Here is a 16654-nt window from a genome sequence, read left to right on the forward strand (position 1 = left end):
TTTGATTAATCGAAATATTGTTTAATATTCATACAATTGAAAATACCACTTTTTTTAAATTAATGATAAATTAATTTTTTAATTATAAAATAAATTATAATAATTTTTTGCATTCAAGTTTATTATAGAAAAAAATCTTTTCTCAAATTATAAATTCTTAATTTAATTTTCCATGAAAGAATATATATAAAATAGAATTAAATTCGAAAATAAATAAAAGAAATTTTATTGAATATTAATATTTAATCGAATTACAGTAATATATTTAATTACATATTGTATATGACAAACTTGGTTGCTTAAAATTAATTAAAAGACAAGTTTTACATGATTGTTCTTTTGTCAAAAAAACGCAGTTCCCGAAATGATTTATAAATTGAGTTTCACATCGAGTATACTAAACGATCTTGTAAAAATATTATATCCCAAGAATTCGTCTTACATAAATCCACACGATATGTTTCTTGCAAAATTGTTTTCTTTGAATGAATGAAAAAAAGTTACATCTTTTATTCGTACATTTATATGTTCTATGATTTATAAATTTATTTTTCAATTGGTTTTATAATCAGAAATCATATTCATTCTTTTGATAAATTCATCGATCTTATTTTGAAACATGTTATAAATCAAAAACCTAAGTTACAACAATAAATAATAAATATAAAGCTATTAAAAATAACTTCAATCGTTCTAATTTTAATTGCCTAAGAAGTATTTTATATTTTATTCTTGGTTACCTAAATTCTCTATAGATAAATATATTAATTATATTATAAACTTTTATTATTATATTTTATATATTGTTATTAATTCATTAACTCGGCTATTATATATTATAAAAATCACTATGATGTATTTGTAAAAAAAATAAATAAGCAGTATTGTATACTAATGCATATGCTGTCATGAATGATGTATAAATAAAATTTAGTTTCATATTTGAAACAACAATTTTTGTTAACATATCGAATGTTTGAGATGATACGATCACGATTATTGTATCACGATTATTGTAATCCATAAGATATAAGATTTCAAATGCCTTAATGTGCTTATGACATACCTGCTCGTTGTCTCAATAATAAGCTTCTTCGATATCGATACATATTTATTCGTTTGGTCATTATTTAAAAAATGAATGTCACTTTTAATTTCAATGATTTTTAAAATGTGTTGTAAATATCAATATTTTGAACAACTTTTTCTTTTTCGTGTAATCACTCATTGATCTTAATTATTTATAATTACAAAGTAAAATTTTTATACATATAAAACGGATAAACATGATTGCAACTTATTTTTTGTTGACATAAAATAACATATGCAAATCTATATTAATATCTATAATAGTGAACCAATCAAAAAGTTTTGAATTTGATATGAATTATGATAATTTTGAAATATCTCAATCTCAATCTATTCTGAGCTCATATTAGAGTGTCCTATAAGTTTCTTTCGCACATGCTAGAAATGGCTTTAATTGGTTATTTATTAACCATTTATGGCATCGATTTCAGTCGTTCCTCTTTTAAAGTATATGTCATTAATGACACAGTCTCTTATAAAACTTTTTTTCTATACCATTCAATATGGATAGCCAAAGGAAGCATTTGCGGCATGTTATGCTTCATTGCTTTAAAAAAGGCAATAGTGCAAATGATACTGCAAAGATTTACCATTTACGGGAGTGCTATGACTATTACGACCGTTTGCAATTAGTTTAACCCCTTCCCGTACAAATTAGCTCGACGAAATTCAGACTCAAGCAGTAGGGCACTTTGCAACGTAGATTATAAGAATCGTGATTTTCTCGTGGTAAAAACTATCTCGATTGAAAAAATTCATTCTACTCGTGATATTTAGGTTTGGCCTGATCTTCAGTTCACGAGTTCCACTTGTGCTATTCATGTTTGGGTCGAATTTGAGTCAGACTCGTGATAATACGGAAAGGAGTTAAGACATTTAGAGCTGACAGTTTTCACTTAAAAGATGAAGACCGCAGAGGCGGATATAATATCAAGGCCACGCTCTCTGAAAATCCGCGATAGTGTGCACGAGATAGTGTATGCCATTAATATTCCCAGAACAACGATATATCACCTGATCAGAATATCAATCGATGTGAAGTTTGGCTTCCACAGCTATTGACGGAGACCTTGAACCGCGTTTCTATTGTGCGATTTGCTTTTTCAGCGTCATGAAAGAGATTTTTTCTTAAAGAAGTTTGTCACTGGAAATGAGACTTGGATTTTGTATCAAAATGTGCATCAAAAATGTACTTGGTCTAAAGACAATAGATTCTCAACTGTCGTGAAGCTTGGACGAAGAAAGTTCACATTCTTTTAGTCTATTATGAGCTTCTTTCTCAAAGTGAAATCATCAATTCTGCAAACTACTGCAATCATCTTGTTAAATTGAAAGCCGCCATAACACAAAAATGGCCAGAATTGGTGAATCGATGAAGCGTCGTTTTTCATCACGACAATGCAAAACTGCAAAACAATGGAAAAATTGGGCTGTAAGAGAAAAGCTGTTGCAATTTGATTGGGATTTCTACTGCATACCAGATCTTGCTCTATCCGATTATTATTTGTTCCTATCATTAAATGCAATCAGTAAGCAAAATAAAAACACATCTCGAAGAATATTTTGTAAATAAACTCAACAATTTTGGAAAAATTTGAATAATGAGTTTTCCTAAGAGATGGAAGAAGATGATAGAGCAAAACGGTTCATATATAATGCAATAAATCAATCTTAAATATCAAAACAACAAATATTCATTTCGTATCAAAAAAAAAAGAAAGAAATTTATGGGACACCCTACATTTCATAAAAATTACTATACTTTGATATCCAAAAGTTTAAAGTTTTCTACGTTTTCTACTAAGTTTCTAAGAATCTTTCGAATGAGAAAATAATATATAAAATAAGGATAATTGCTAAATACTATAAAATTGTCAATAATATAAATATTGTCAATCATTTTAAATATATGTTGTAAATTTATTTATTTATTTTATTTGAAAATCTTACTTATTATTAAAAAGTTATTAACAAAAATTTTTCTCCAAAACAATTTAGTTTAAATTAAAAGTTTAAATTAGTTTTAATCAAATTAAATTACAAAATTAAATTACATAGTTCATTATTACAAATAATAATTAACAGTTTTATGACGATTAGATTAAGAAAACTGTAATCAAACTCAATGCAAATCGGGTAAGAGTTAAATGAGTTTTTAATTCTAATTTGAAATGAGATTAAATTTAAAATTATAATCATTAATTTGATGTCAAACAAAAATTTATTTAATTTTTGGTTTTATAATTTATATTAAATTTAAATTAGATTAAATAAATAAGTTTTTAATAAATATTTAATTTTAATATATATATTAAATATAACATTAATAATAAGAATATTATATATATATATTAATTTACAATTTTTATTAAAATGAATGACTGTTTTATAACGTATGTATTTGCTATTTTACACCATGTCACTATAAATCTATTGACAAACTTTTTATAAAACAATTGTACTTCTATTTAATTAAACCGTTATTTATCAGTTTCATATAAAATACTGTCGAGTAACGAAATGCCGATAAATAAATAAACATTTGCACAATAATTGTGTGCCTATCATTCTTCATAAAGATTTAAAAAACATTTAAAATATGATAAAAAAAGTTGCGCTTTTTTCTCTTTTTATATTCTTTTGTAATAATGCAAGATTAATTTTAATTTAATTATGATTATCTTGTTTGTTTTAAATTAAAAACTCGGAAATTTTATATATAATTTAAATTACTTTTTATATATATTATATTATCATTATATTATATAATATATATACACACATAAAAAAAATATATATATAAGTATATAAAAATTGTTGAATATTTAATAGTTTTTATAATATAAAATAATCATCAAATAATATAGCTGCGAAGATAAAAATAAAAAAAAAGATAAAGGATGAGGAGGGAAGAAATTGTATAAGTTTTTTTATATATTATATAATATTTATATTATGATAATATTATGATTATGATTATATAAATAGTATAATATATTATAATAATATAAATAATTATATTTATAATATATTTATATTATATATTTTTCTTAATTATTTTTTATCCTTAAGTTTTGTTTTTTTTACAGTTAAACATTTTATATAAATTATATTATGTCAAACATTTAAAGACAAAATATAATTTTTAATTAAAATCAATCATAAAAATACGATCTGCTTTAAGAAATCATTATTTTTATTTATTTTTATATGTATTAATTTGAGAAATAGAATAAGATAAAAAATATAGTTTTAACTTTAATTCATGCTATTAAGAATTATATTCTTTAAAAATATGTATAATGTTATTAAAACACACATTTAATGGTATGAATTGTTAATTGTAATGATAAGAAGAGACTTTATTGTACTTGTCAAAGTTATTCTAGTTTTATTAATTAAATACTTCAAAACAAACAGTAAATTTGATCAATATTGAATTATATTTATATATTTATAATATTTTATATTATAAATTTCCAATGAAAAAACTAGTATACTTTTTACTCGATAATTATAATTATTAATAAATGTAAAATATAATTATAAAAAATATTAACAATATATTCAAGATAATAATTTTTATTATATTTATAATACTTACAACATTAATATATATCAAGTCTTTTTTTCAAATCCTCAAATCAAATAATGATTATCCAATATTACACATTTATCCTTTCATTTCCATTCCTATTATATATATATCATTTACAGAAGGTCATCTAAAATCACGAAGTCAGGTCAGAAGGAACAAGTCTGCGTAGTTAGACACAAATTACCTGTTCTAGACTGGTCACTGGAACTCCTTGAGAAGTTCGCTCGATTTTTTACCTTTTATAATGTTTCGCACATCAACCGGAACGGTATTCGTGATTAACTTTTCCTTTCAAGCTTACTGCAGCAAGTTATCACCGAAGAAAATTTGCTTGCGTTCTTGTATCCGTATTGTCACATTGCACAAAATCTCTTCATACGGATTTATATAAACATTTTCATGGATGATGATGAATTCATTCGCATCATAGATAAGAATAAATTTTTCTTTCTTATACTGTAAGCTTTAGTTGATCGATAACGAATGATAAAATTGATACACGAACAATACTGATATATTTACGCTATATGGCTTGTGATGTAATAATTCACAACTTAATTTGGACAATCATATGATTAATCACAGATTAACAGTAATTAATTGAACATTGCAGTGATTATTTCGCCCTCAACGGAGAAATTTTTTATTTTTAGAATTACAGAGTCGTGGATTATATAAGGTTATGTTTTTAGTTTAATAGAAATCAATTTATTATATTTGATGTAAATGAAAAAAATTAATAGTGCTAAATGTGCTAAAAAAATATCAACAAATTTATTCTTCTTGTTGCAGATAATTAAAGTAATAAAATTAGAAAAAAAACCTATAATATATTATATATTATACCTATATAAAATTTATCCGGGAAAGTTATTTTCAATAAATTTTAATATAAAACGATAAATAAACTTCATAGATTTACTTTTCTATATATATATACATACATGTATGATATATATATATATATATATATATATATATATATATATATATATATATATTTTAATTTCTAAATTTATCATGAACAGCGAATTGTAAATATTTTCATAAGAAAAAATTTAATAAACATAAATAATGAATTAATTAATATGATATATCTATATATATATATATATCTGTTGTTCAAATGTTTTATTAATTTTTATTATTACAATTTATTGCAGGACAGATATTGTAAATATTTAATCTCACATAAGTTTAATAAAATTTCACGAACTATATGAGTAACGAATTTCAGATTTATGAATTCAAAATTCATAAATTCGTAATATCTGAAGGTCATAGCATTATAAATTTTTGAAATCATTTTGATATCAGTTACGAATGCTACGAAATCAAAAATATATGTTATTTAAAAAAATGTTATTTAAAAAAGTAATTTTTTATAAAAATAAACATGTTTTTGAAATTTTTAAATATTATAATTTATAGGAATTCAAAATAGATCAATTTTTATTTATTTCTTTGAAATATTTTTTTTCTTACATTATCGGAAATCGTGCATATTTTTCTTTGAACCTAGACTTGAAATATTATTAATAATAATACTTGTGTATTTTAAATGTTTATTTTCCGTTTGATCTATATTATTTCTTTTCTTAATTGTACATTCTGTATTCTTATATATAATAAAATCTTCATTTCATTATAAATAACGATTCATATTGATAATTTTAATCAACTTGAAATTTTTTTTTAGAAGTGTAAATCTATCGGTATAATTTATGCACGTACAAATTAGTATAACTTACAATAAGATATAAGCTATAACAAAATTAATAGAAATTATAAATTAAATTATAAATTGCTCTAGACATATACATTTATTCTATCTATAAATCATGTAAATCATCATGGCAATGATTCCATAATCTTTAATTTATTCTCTTTATACTTTTGAGTACTTACAGTAATTATATACTTGAGTACTTTGAGTAATTACAAATATATTATTATAAATTTCTTTTCAAAATGCTTTATTTTTTAAATAAATTTGTTATAATATTAAAGAGAAGAATAATAAATAACATTAATAAAAAAACATAATCATATAATTTATTAAATACGCATTATTTTGTGAATTTAATTATATAATGTATCATATTGCAAAATTTTATTTTTTTGCAAACAAGAAAGAAAATTAATTTTGTATTTTAATAGTTTAATATTGTATCTTAAGATTCTTTTTTTATAACTGCACTCATTAACATTAGGATTTTCAAATCTATTAATGTGACATTTGAATGTTCAATTATAACATCTTCAATTCAGAAATTATTGTGAAATTAAAATCAAACTTTGAAAAATTTTATTTGCAAGTTAATATCTTGTCAAGATATTAAAACAAAACTATTCGCGTGACCTTTGTAATATGCGTAATTTTCTCGCTGTTTCTTAAAATACATTGATTAGTAGCTAGAATTAAAAATATCAATTTTTCAATTAACATTCACATTTCAATTAGCATTCTATCGTGATCCTTCTTTAGCATATCTTTTTCGAACGATTTTTCATTTAAATATTTCTAAATTTTCGAAAAGATCATAAAATTTTCTCTAAATTTTGAAACTGATGGCAAATTATTACAATTATTACATTTTATTACAAGTTAAATTCTTTAGAAATATTAATTTTATAATTATTTTTTTCATTATTAAGCATTAACAAAATTAAAAATTTTTAAGAAATATTTTAAAAATAAATATAATTATAATATTTTAATGTTTTTTCTCAAAAAAACATTATCTTTATAATCCTATTATAAATTTTAAACAAATATTAAATTTTTCAAACGATAAAATTCTACGACAAAATTCAAAAATTTCTTTATGGTACGATAATGAATATGATGCAATAGACAAAATTAACTGATTAATGCTTTTGTTGATTTATCTGAAAAACACTTTTTTTTAAATGTTCTTTTATTACCAGAAATTATATAAAAAAATAAAATAAATATTATAATATATGAAATAGGAAAATAAAAGTGGTCAGATAGTAGAATTTTCATACTAATAGAACAATTACTTTCTTTTGCATTAAACTTCATTTATTCAAATAAAAATGAACAAGATTGACAGTTTCTTTCAATATCTAAGGATCGCATATCGAACCATCAACCATATTCTTACTAATTTCATTGCATTTTCATCATTTTCAAAATCTTTAATTATTTTGGATTTCTCTTCAATAGTTAAAACTATACGCTTTTATTTACTTGCTATATGCGATACCGTTCTCTGTTTCAGACAGAATTGATATGATTATGTTTAACCGGCTGAACACAGAAAAGTATTTATTAACATGTAAACATGTTATATTTACGTTGTAATTTAAGTATGTTTTATGTAAACATCGAAACGTTGTGCGGATAACGGAATATACGGATAATAAAACATCCGTATATTAGAGTATTCGGGAGTAGTCTCTACTGTATAATAATATATAATATAAATGAAAAATAAATAAAACGACTGCAAATATAAATAAACAAGATGATATCTATACCAATTATTGACTATCGAAAAAATAATATATAAATTTTAAATATATTTTTTCAGATTGAAAAATTATTTTTTTAATATAGAAAATTATAAAATTAAAAAATTTTTATTTATCAATTTTTGATTTGAGATCACGTTTTTAAAACTTTAGAGAAAATATTACTACATTCCTTCAAAATGTTTTCTATGAAATAGAGTTCATATTTTCCATATATAAATAAATATGAATAGATTTGATGTTATTTTAATTAACGGTAAATAATGAATTGAAAAACGATATATTTTGCTTTAAATAAATTAGATTATGACAGTCAGTTAATTGTGTGGAAATTATTTTATATTATATTCTGTATATATCTTATATATTTGCAATTAAAAAAAGTTTATGAAATTGAATAATTTTATTATCATCGCAATAGTTATTTATATTTAAACAGAAAAATTTTTATTAACTTATTCTTAACCAATGATGTATTTTTTTATAAGATCATATTTATAACATACTATTTTGTTTGTTATAAATTTAAATTGTGAGTATTATTTATGAAAAAAAATTTTTCCTGATGGAAACTACAAGATGATGAATTATTTCCATCAAAAGAGGAAATATCAAAAAAGATAATAAGAGGATAAAGGCAATATAGATGAGATAATTTTAAATGATGATATTAAAAATTATATATATTAGATATTTTGTTTGATTAGGTACAGTCAAGTATCTCATAAGAAATTAAAATTATTAAAAAACTTTTATAAATATTTTAATGAAAGTTTTAAAGGAGGATGTTATTTTGTACAAACAATTTTTTTATAAATCAAACAGTAAGAAATATTTCAAAATTAATTTTATTTTTTTAAGTGGAACTATAATATAAAATATAATATAAAAATAAAAATAGTTTTTTTAATTAAAAATTTTATATTGATTTAGAATGTTTTTTTAATGATTTTATATAATTTTATATTGTTTCAGAATATATTTTAAAGTTTGTAAAATTTATCATGAAACACAAAGAAAGTATGAATAATAATAACACGAGTTGTTATGCAATATTATATAATATTGAATATCCTAATGTGTTATATAAACTTACGTCTAAATATTTTTAAATAGACGATACAAGAAATTGTCATTAAATTTATTGTATTTATATAATATAAAATAAATTAGAAAATTTTTCTGAACTACAAATGATTATATTTTATTATTACTTTATTATTTATCATAATTATCGTATTATAATCATTCGATTTCATAGATTTCACGAAAACAAAATAAAAACATAAGATAATATAAATTTAAAATATGTCTTAGTTCATTATTCTGTTACTAAAATAAGATTTAATTATTTATAAATTTTTATCATAAAAAATAAATAAAATTTATTTTATAAAAAATACTTTAGAGAAATATATTAGAAATTAAATTCCGTTTGTATTAATTATTTTAATTAAAATGGCTAATCAATATCAGAAATTGGAAAAGTAATATAGAAAGAAAAAATTTCAAATATAAAATTTTATGTTTAAGTACTTATTAGTTTCCATTCAAAGATTTATAAACAAATATGATATCAAAATAATGATTTAATTCTCACTTCTTAATTTCATATAAATTATATTTTATTTAATTTCATATAATTATATTTTAATTGGAAAAATTTAAAACATTGAGAAAAAAGCTGATTGATTTAACGTGAAATAACTTATTTAATGTTTTCCAGATATATACACTTTGCCTGTCGAATAAAATGCATTTATTTTATTATTACGTATCTACTGATTCATTTTAACTATAGTTCAATAGTTTTCGAAAAAAAAAAAACATGTAATAACACAATTTCGAATTCTTCGGAATCGCAATATTCAGATAAAACTATTTTCTAAACAAATAATTTTTTGATAAATATTTTCTTATAAAAAATATCCAAATAAAATTAATATACTCAAATGTATAATTCCATTAAAAAAAAATTTTAAGTCTCTAATCTTCCAATTTAAATTTTTTTAAATTATCGTTTCTCGATCTGTAAAAAAATAATATTTACATCCGATTAATATATGATGCCTTCTCCTGTAAATCAAAAAATTTTTATTACAAAACAACTTTATTTTTTTTATATTTTATGTATGTTAAAATACTTTCTATATGCAATTTCAAATTTAAATAAAAGTTTACATCTTTTCGTTCGTGAGCATTTATTATTCGCGAGATTTATAAACTTATTATATATATTACAGAAATTAAGAATTAAAAGCTTATTCGGAAAAATATAAAAAACTCTTTTTGTTCTCACCGCGCGCAGACCTCTATTAAGTCTAAACAAAGGACGGTGTTACCTGAGAAGACTTTCTTTAAAAATTTAGCCGACACTTGTAATTGTATATTTCTAACGTATTTCAGCTGAACCGATCCTAAAAGTGATATATTCCAGACGCGATTCAAAGCAAATAACATTGTCCTCGTTCGAGAAATCTATAAAAGAGATGCGCTAATCTGTTCCTGTTTATCTTTGTATACAGATACTACACAAATGAGAAATTCCTCGAATTTGGTGGGTGTCACGAACTAGTTGCAATATTATTAGTTATTAGCGTGCCCTACTGAAAAACTATGATCAATTGATCTTCTCAATTGAACCAAGAAGGGATTTTTCTGAGAGCACGAGCTTCACTTGCAAATAAAGTCTCATGATGATTACGTCGTAGTCTGATCGCCGAATACGGCAATTAGTTTGTGAACACATCGTGCTCTGATCGTCGAACACGATTATCTGTTGCGACATTGTGAAAGATAGGCACACATTCCACATGAGTAATCACTTATATAGGACCCTTAGATTTTAAAAGAAACTATCAAACAATTTTGTTCATTTCTACTTAAATAAATGAAATTTAATGCAAAAGAAAATAATTGTTCTATTATCCAAAAGTTTTATTATCCAGTCACTTTTATCTCTCTATTAGTTTAAATATGGGAGTCTCTACTGTACCAATGAATATTTCATTAAAAACAAAATATTTTGTAATGAGTTTAAAATATTTATGTTATTATTCTTGAAGTCTATTGATATCGGTAATTTATCGTAGAAAATTAAATTTTGATTCAAGTAATTCTCATCATTTTCTTTATTTTCATTTAACTTTCCTATCTGAAAACTTTTCTTTAAAGTAAAAATAAATGACTTTCTCTTTAAAGAAAATAAAATATTTTATTTTAAAATTTTTTCTAAAAATAAATGATTTTCCATTTTTTTATTAAAATATTAATTGGTGATTTATCAAAAAAATTTTGAATGAGTTTACTGATTGATTTATATTTATTTTCTAATGTTTTATTATCTGAATATATTGATTTGATAATTTTATCATTTTTCATAAACAAAATTTTTATTAGTATACATGCGCATAGTTATACTATTAAGGTTTTATAGATTAAAAAATTATACCAAAATTTATATTTAAAACTTAAATTTAAATTTTGAAATTAACTATTCAAAATATAAAAATAAGAATTTAATATTTTTTTATTTTATTATTTTCTATTTTATTCTAATTAAAGTTAAATTTTAATTTTTATAGAAATAAATTTTTTGAATTAAATAATAAAATTTAATAATTCGATAAAATCTCAAGATAAAATCTTGAATATGTATACATTTGTCATTTTAGAATCATTCATATTAATTGATATTATGCATTCAATGAAAACTGTTCGAATGACATAACAAAAAATTCGCATTTACTTTCTTTATAGTTCGATATTGTGATCATATCAAAATCTAACTGAAATTTAAGAAATGTAGAAATGAAAAAAAATACATGATTATCAATGTGATATGAAATTTAATAGATTCTAGTATACACAATAATTATTAAAATTTCGTTGTACAATGTACAATGTAATATACACAAAATGTACGATATTTCCAAAATTGAATGATTTATTGATAAAAAAATTTTTTCTTTTGTTGCAGGTGAGTGAAATATTGTGAATAGATTCTTATTGAACAATATTTTGGTGAGTGAAAAATCAAATCTTTTATTGTAAAATTCGTTTGAACAGTATAAAATGAAATTAATCTTTAAATGATGATATTTAGCGATTAAATGATATTTATTTATTTATTATTGTTTATAATTAAATCTCATCCAATATTTCTGTATATTTTTTATATTTATTTTTGCCTTTTATGATCAAATTATGTATTATTAAAATTTTTAAAATTATACAAGAATAATAGCCAAAAATAAATAAATATAGAACATGAAACAAATGTAAGTGGAAATACATTGAAGCTTTTTTTTTAATAAAAGAAAATAATTGATAAAAATAAGTTTTAAAGCAAATTTAATTTTTCAAAACTTATACTATAATGTATATTATAATATAAGAAATATAAAAAAGTTATTTCATAAATAAAAAATTAGAAAAGAAACGAAAAATTTCAAAATAAATTTAAGCGAAATTAAAAAAATCGCAAAGTAGATTTAATATCTAATTTTTTTCTACAATTTCCCACAAAAACAAACATTCCGTGGAAAATGGAAGAAGATAAATGAGAAAATCGTGCGTTCCATTTCTCGTTTCTAGAGAATCTTGATATAGACACTTTCCAACTCCTTTTAGTTTCTATTGTTTGTTGTTCCTATTTCTATTCTTATTACCCACATACGTAGGTATCAACTTGTTCGTTGGCTGATCGAATCTCGATGAGAAAGGAATGTTGTTGCGAGCGAGCGTAGGCCCACGAAATGTATTAGTATACTTTTGTGTGCCCACGCTTCAACGTGGTTTGTCTTACAGAAGGCTTTGACGTTAGGAACGAAACAATATTAATGTTGCGAAATCCGATCGATTGCTTGTAAAATCCCATATCCCTCGTTTCCCAAAATAAGTGCCAGACGAAAATGATTATTAAATTCATTTCAAATATTAATTTGTTTTATTTCATTCTTAATTTCACATGCAAAAAAAAAGCGTTTGATATGTTATCATAGATCATAGAAAAGCTTATTTTTCAAACAGGTTTCATTCGATTTGATACACTGATTATTATATTATACTCGATTCATTTTCTGAGAATAATTTCTTTCGCCTCTTTTTTTTCTTTTCTTTTTTTCTCTGTCTTTTTGTATACATAAAAAAAATTGGAAAAATATATAAATGTTTTATTGAAGAAAATTGTGGCAAATAGAAGAATATATAATATATAATATATTTAAAGATCATTTGATATATCATTTAATATAGTATATAGGATGCAAAATATATTTGTAAATATTTCTTTATTGATTAAATCCAAATTTTTTATTATTTAGAAATAATTTATTTTAAGATTTTTATTATAAAGTAGTAAAAAATACCAAGGAAATAAAACGTAATTTAAAAAAAGTCATATATTTTAAGCTATATCTATTTTAAGCTATATATTGTAAGAACATTGCCATTTGTCATTCTGCAATTTGTTTATATATTCACAAAATTTTTATTGAATTTTTTAAATGATAGTATATAATATATATATATATATATTATATTTTATTTCTTTGACACAAATGTTATTAATCATAGATATTTGATATCTATTTTTTCCGAATAATATTAATATATCATATAATTTAATATATTAAATTTAATCTAAGTTCAATATATCTATAATCTAATAAACATTTAAGTTATTAATAAGTAAATACTAGTAGTGTAGCAAAAATCTTTACAAAATTAAGGAATTTAATTACAATTCATTATCTAAATTTTTGAATGTCTTAATGTTTGAATATTTAATAATTATGATAAGTTGATAATTTTGAATGTTGTTTCTAATCAAACAAAAATTAATTCATGTCATAATAAATTGTATAATGTACAATAAATTAAAGTCTAATTTAATTTAATTTAATTTATAAATCATTAATTTTTCTTTTTTTTTTTTGTTTAAACTACATAGAAATGGCGATAACATATGAGAAAAAACTGTTTAGCATCATAATCTTAATAATATATTTCAAGATCATTGAAATTGACAAATAATATTCGATGTATTAAAAATGTATACGTATCCAAAAAAAAAAGTAAAAAACTGGATATGGATAAATTTTAGAAATGTTCGCGTCCACTGGATGGAAACTTAATAGATGTTTATATATAATAAAATGCTTTTCGACAGATATCGTAATAAATAATATATTTTTCTAACGATAAGATTGTATTACAAATGCGGTACATGTGTCCATATGAGAACTGGATCTCTCACAATATCACAATAAATGTTCAATGGTCAGCACGATGCGAAGTTACAAGAAAACTATCTATTTGTCGTATACAGCGTATCAGAGTACGACGTATTCACAAAGAGCGCTAATTAGATTCTCCTCATAATGAGGCTCCTGTCCTCAGAAAATCCCTTCCAAGGGATAATAATCAATAATAACGCCTAATTTTCGATTCTTCTGTTCGCACCTGGAGCAATGTTAATGTATTTTTAATTGTGAATTGAATACCAATTAACTGTAGCGTTTGTCTATTAGAGAGCAGAGTCTCTCACAAAGTCGCAGCAAAATAATCCAATGGTCGGAGCCTATGAACAGTCTGTTCATAAACTATTTAATTGTCGGCGGTCAGAATACGACGTGATCGCCATAAGATAAATAACGATAATAATAGTAATCGTATCCGACGTGGAAAAAATCCCTTCCTAGTTCAATTAGGAGAGTCACAATTTGCCGATGAGACATGCCAATAACCAAGAATCAATGCCTAACACCTCCAAATATCAAGGAGAATTCTTCGTTTAAGTATCTGTAAACAAAGATCCCAAGCACTCCTCTCATAGACCTCCTCGAACCAGAATAATGTCATCCGTCGTTAAGTCAGCCATGTTTGGAACATATTGTGCTAAGATCAGCTCAGTTAAGCTGAAATGTATAATCCTACGTGCTGACGAGGCTCTCAAAAACAGTTCTCTTTGTTTACAACAGAGACCTGCTCATGTCATGAAAACAGGAAAGGGCCTTCTTTAGGAATAAACTGCTTATAAATCTTAAAAAAAGAGACAAAAATTAGTAAATAGAACACATAGAAATTTATTTATTAAATTATGAACAAAACATCAAAGTTTATATTAAACGAGGCATGACAAGCAACGAGATAGATCTACTTTCACATTCCCGTTTTGCTTTATTTCTGCCTTATTTTATTAAAAGAATTTAAATTGTTTGTAATATAATAAATAAACTTCAATCGATATTCTTGAATATTAACTATTATATTTTAATATTTTTTATATTGTTTTAATATTTAAAAAAGAATTATTTAGAAATCTACAAAAATATATTAATACTTTGTATATAATATACAAAATGTTATATCATGATTTCTTCAAGCAATTCCACACTTTTAAATCAATGAAAATTCATAGAAAAAAATTGTCCCAAAATTGATCGAAAAATTCAAGATCAAATTTTTTTTTATCATATTATTATATAATATTCATTAAAAAAAACAAAAAGAATTTTAAAAATGACCCTTAGAAAATGATGTTATAATTTTTAACATTACATTCTGCGTTTTGAATATCATAAAATAAATCCATCAACATTTATATATCTTAGTAATCGTGTTTGATCATCAATTTCAACTATGTGATATGACTATCACTATTGTATAATCAAATTATTATTTTAACATTTTTGATTGATAATTTTGTTGCATATTTCTAATAGATTGTTCTGACCAATAAATAATGTGCTTTACAGTTCTAAATATATACTTACACCTATGAACATTATTGGGGAGGCATAAAACTTATTCAGACCAGACAATGAATTAACTGATACTATCGAAGATGTAAAACGTATTTAACAATGTAAAATGATTTAAATTTTTGAAGAAACTATATATGATAAATAGCAAATTATTATTTTAGTAGTAGTATTTTATATAGAATTTTATATTTGAAGATCTGAGTAAATATATAATATTTTTTAAAATTTACAAAGTTATCATAAAATTTATTAGAAGAGTTTATAAAACTATTAAATTAATAATCGAAATTAATTATAATCAAAATAAATTAATGCAAAAAATAAAACTTAATTATCTGTAAAAATTTGATATTTAATATATAAATTTCAATTATTTTAAATATTTTAACAAAGATTTAAATATATTTTATTAAAAAAATTACAAAAAAAGTATTTAATTTTAAATAATTTAATTAATACAAATAACTTTTTATTTTAATAAACTAACTATATATAAAATCTTTAAATTTTTAATAAGAACAGATGGAATTTATTGAATTAATTTTTTCAAGAATAAAAATTTATTTTTTGCAGCTATAATATATTAAAATCGAGATAAATATAAAAAAATTAAAAGGAAAAATTAAGGATTCTAGTATCTTTTTGCGAAACAAAAAAATGAATTATATATTATGTCTATTTCATTTGTGATCATCGA

The 16654-nt window shown here is 22.0% G+C and overlaps 1 protein-coding gene across 2 annotated transcripts in view; it reads left to right on the plus strand.

Moving 5' to 3' along the window:
- The window catches only part of blo (bloated), a 305906-nt gene that overhangs the window by 239255 nt on the left and 49997 nt on the right, over nt 1–16654 (plus strand). The window lies entirely within an intron of this gene.

Source organism: Apis florea, unplaced genomic scaffold (assembly GCF_048593485.1).
Source record: "Apis florea isolate Af1SG1 unplaced genomic scaffold, ASM4859348v1 contig_2190_pilon, whole genome shotgun sequence".
Classification (NCBI taxonomy): domain Eukaryota; kingdom Metazoa; phylum Arthropoda; class Insecta; order Hymenoptera; family Apidae; genus Apis; species Apis florea.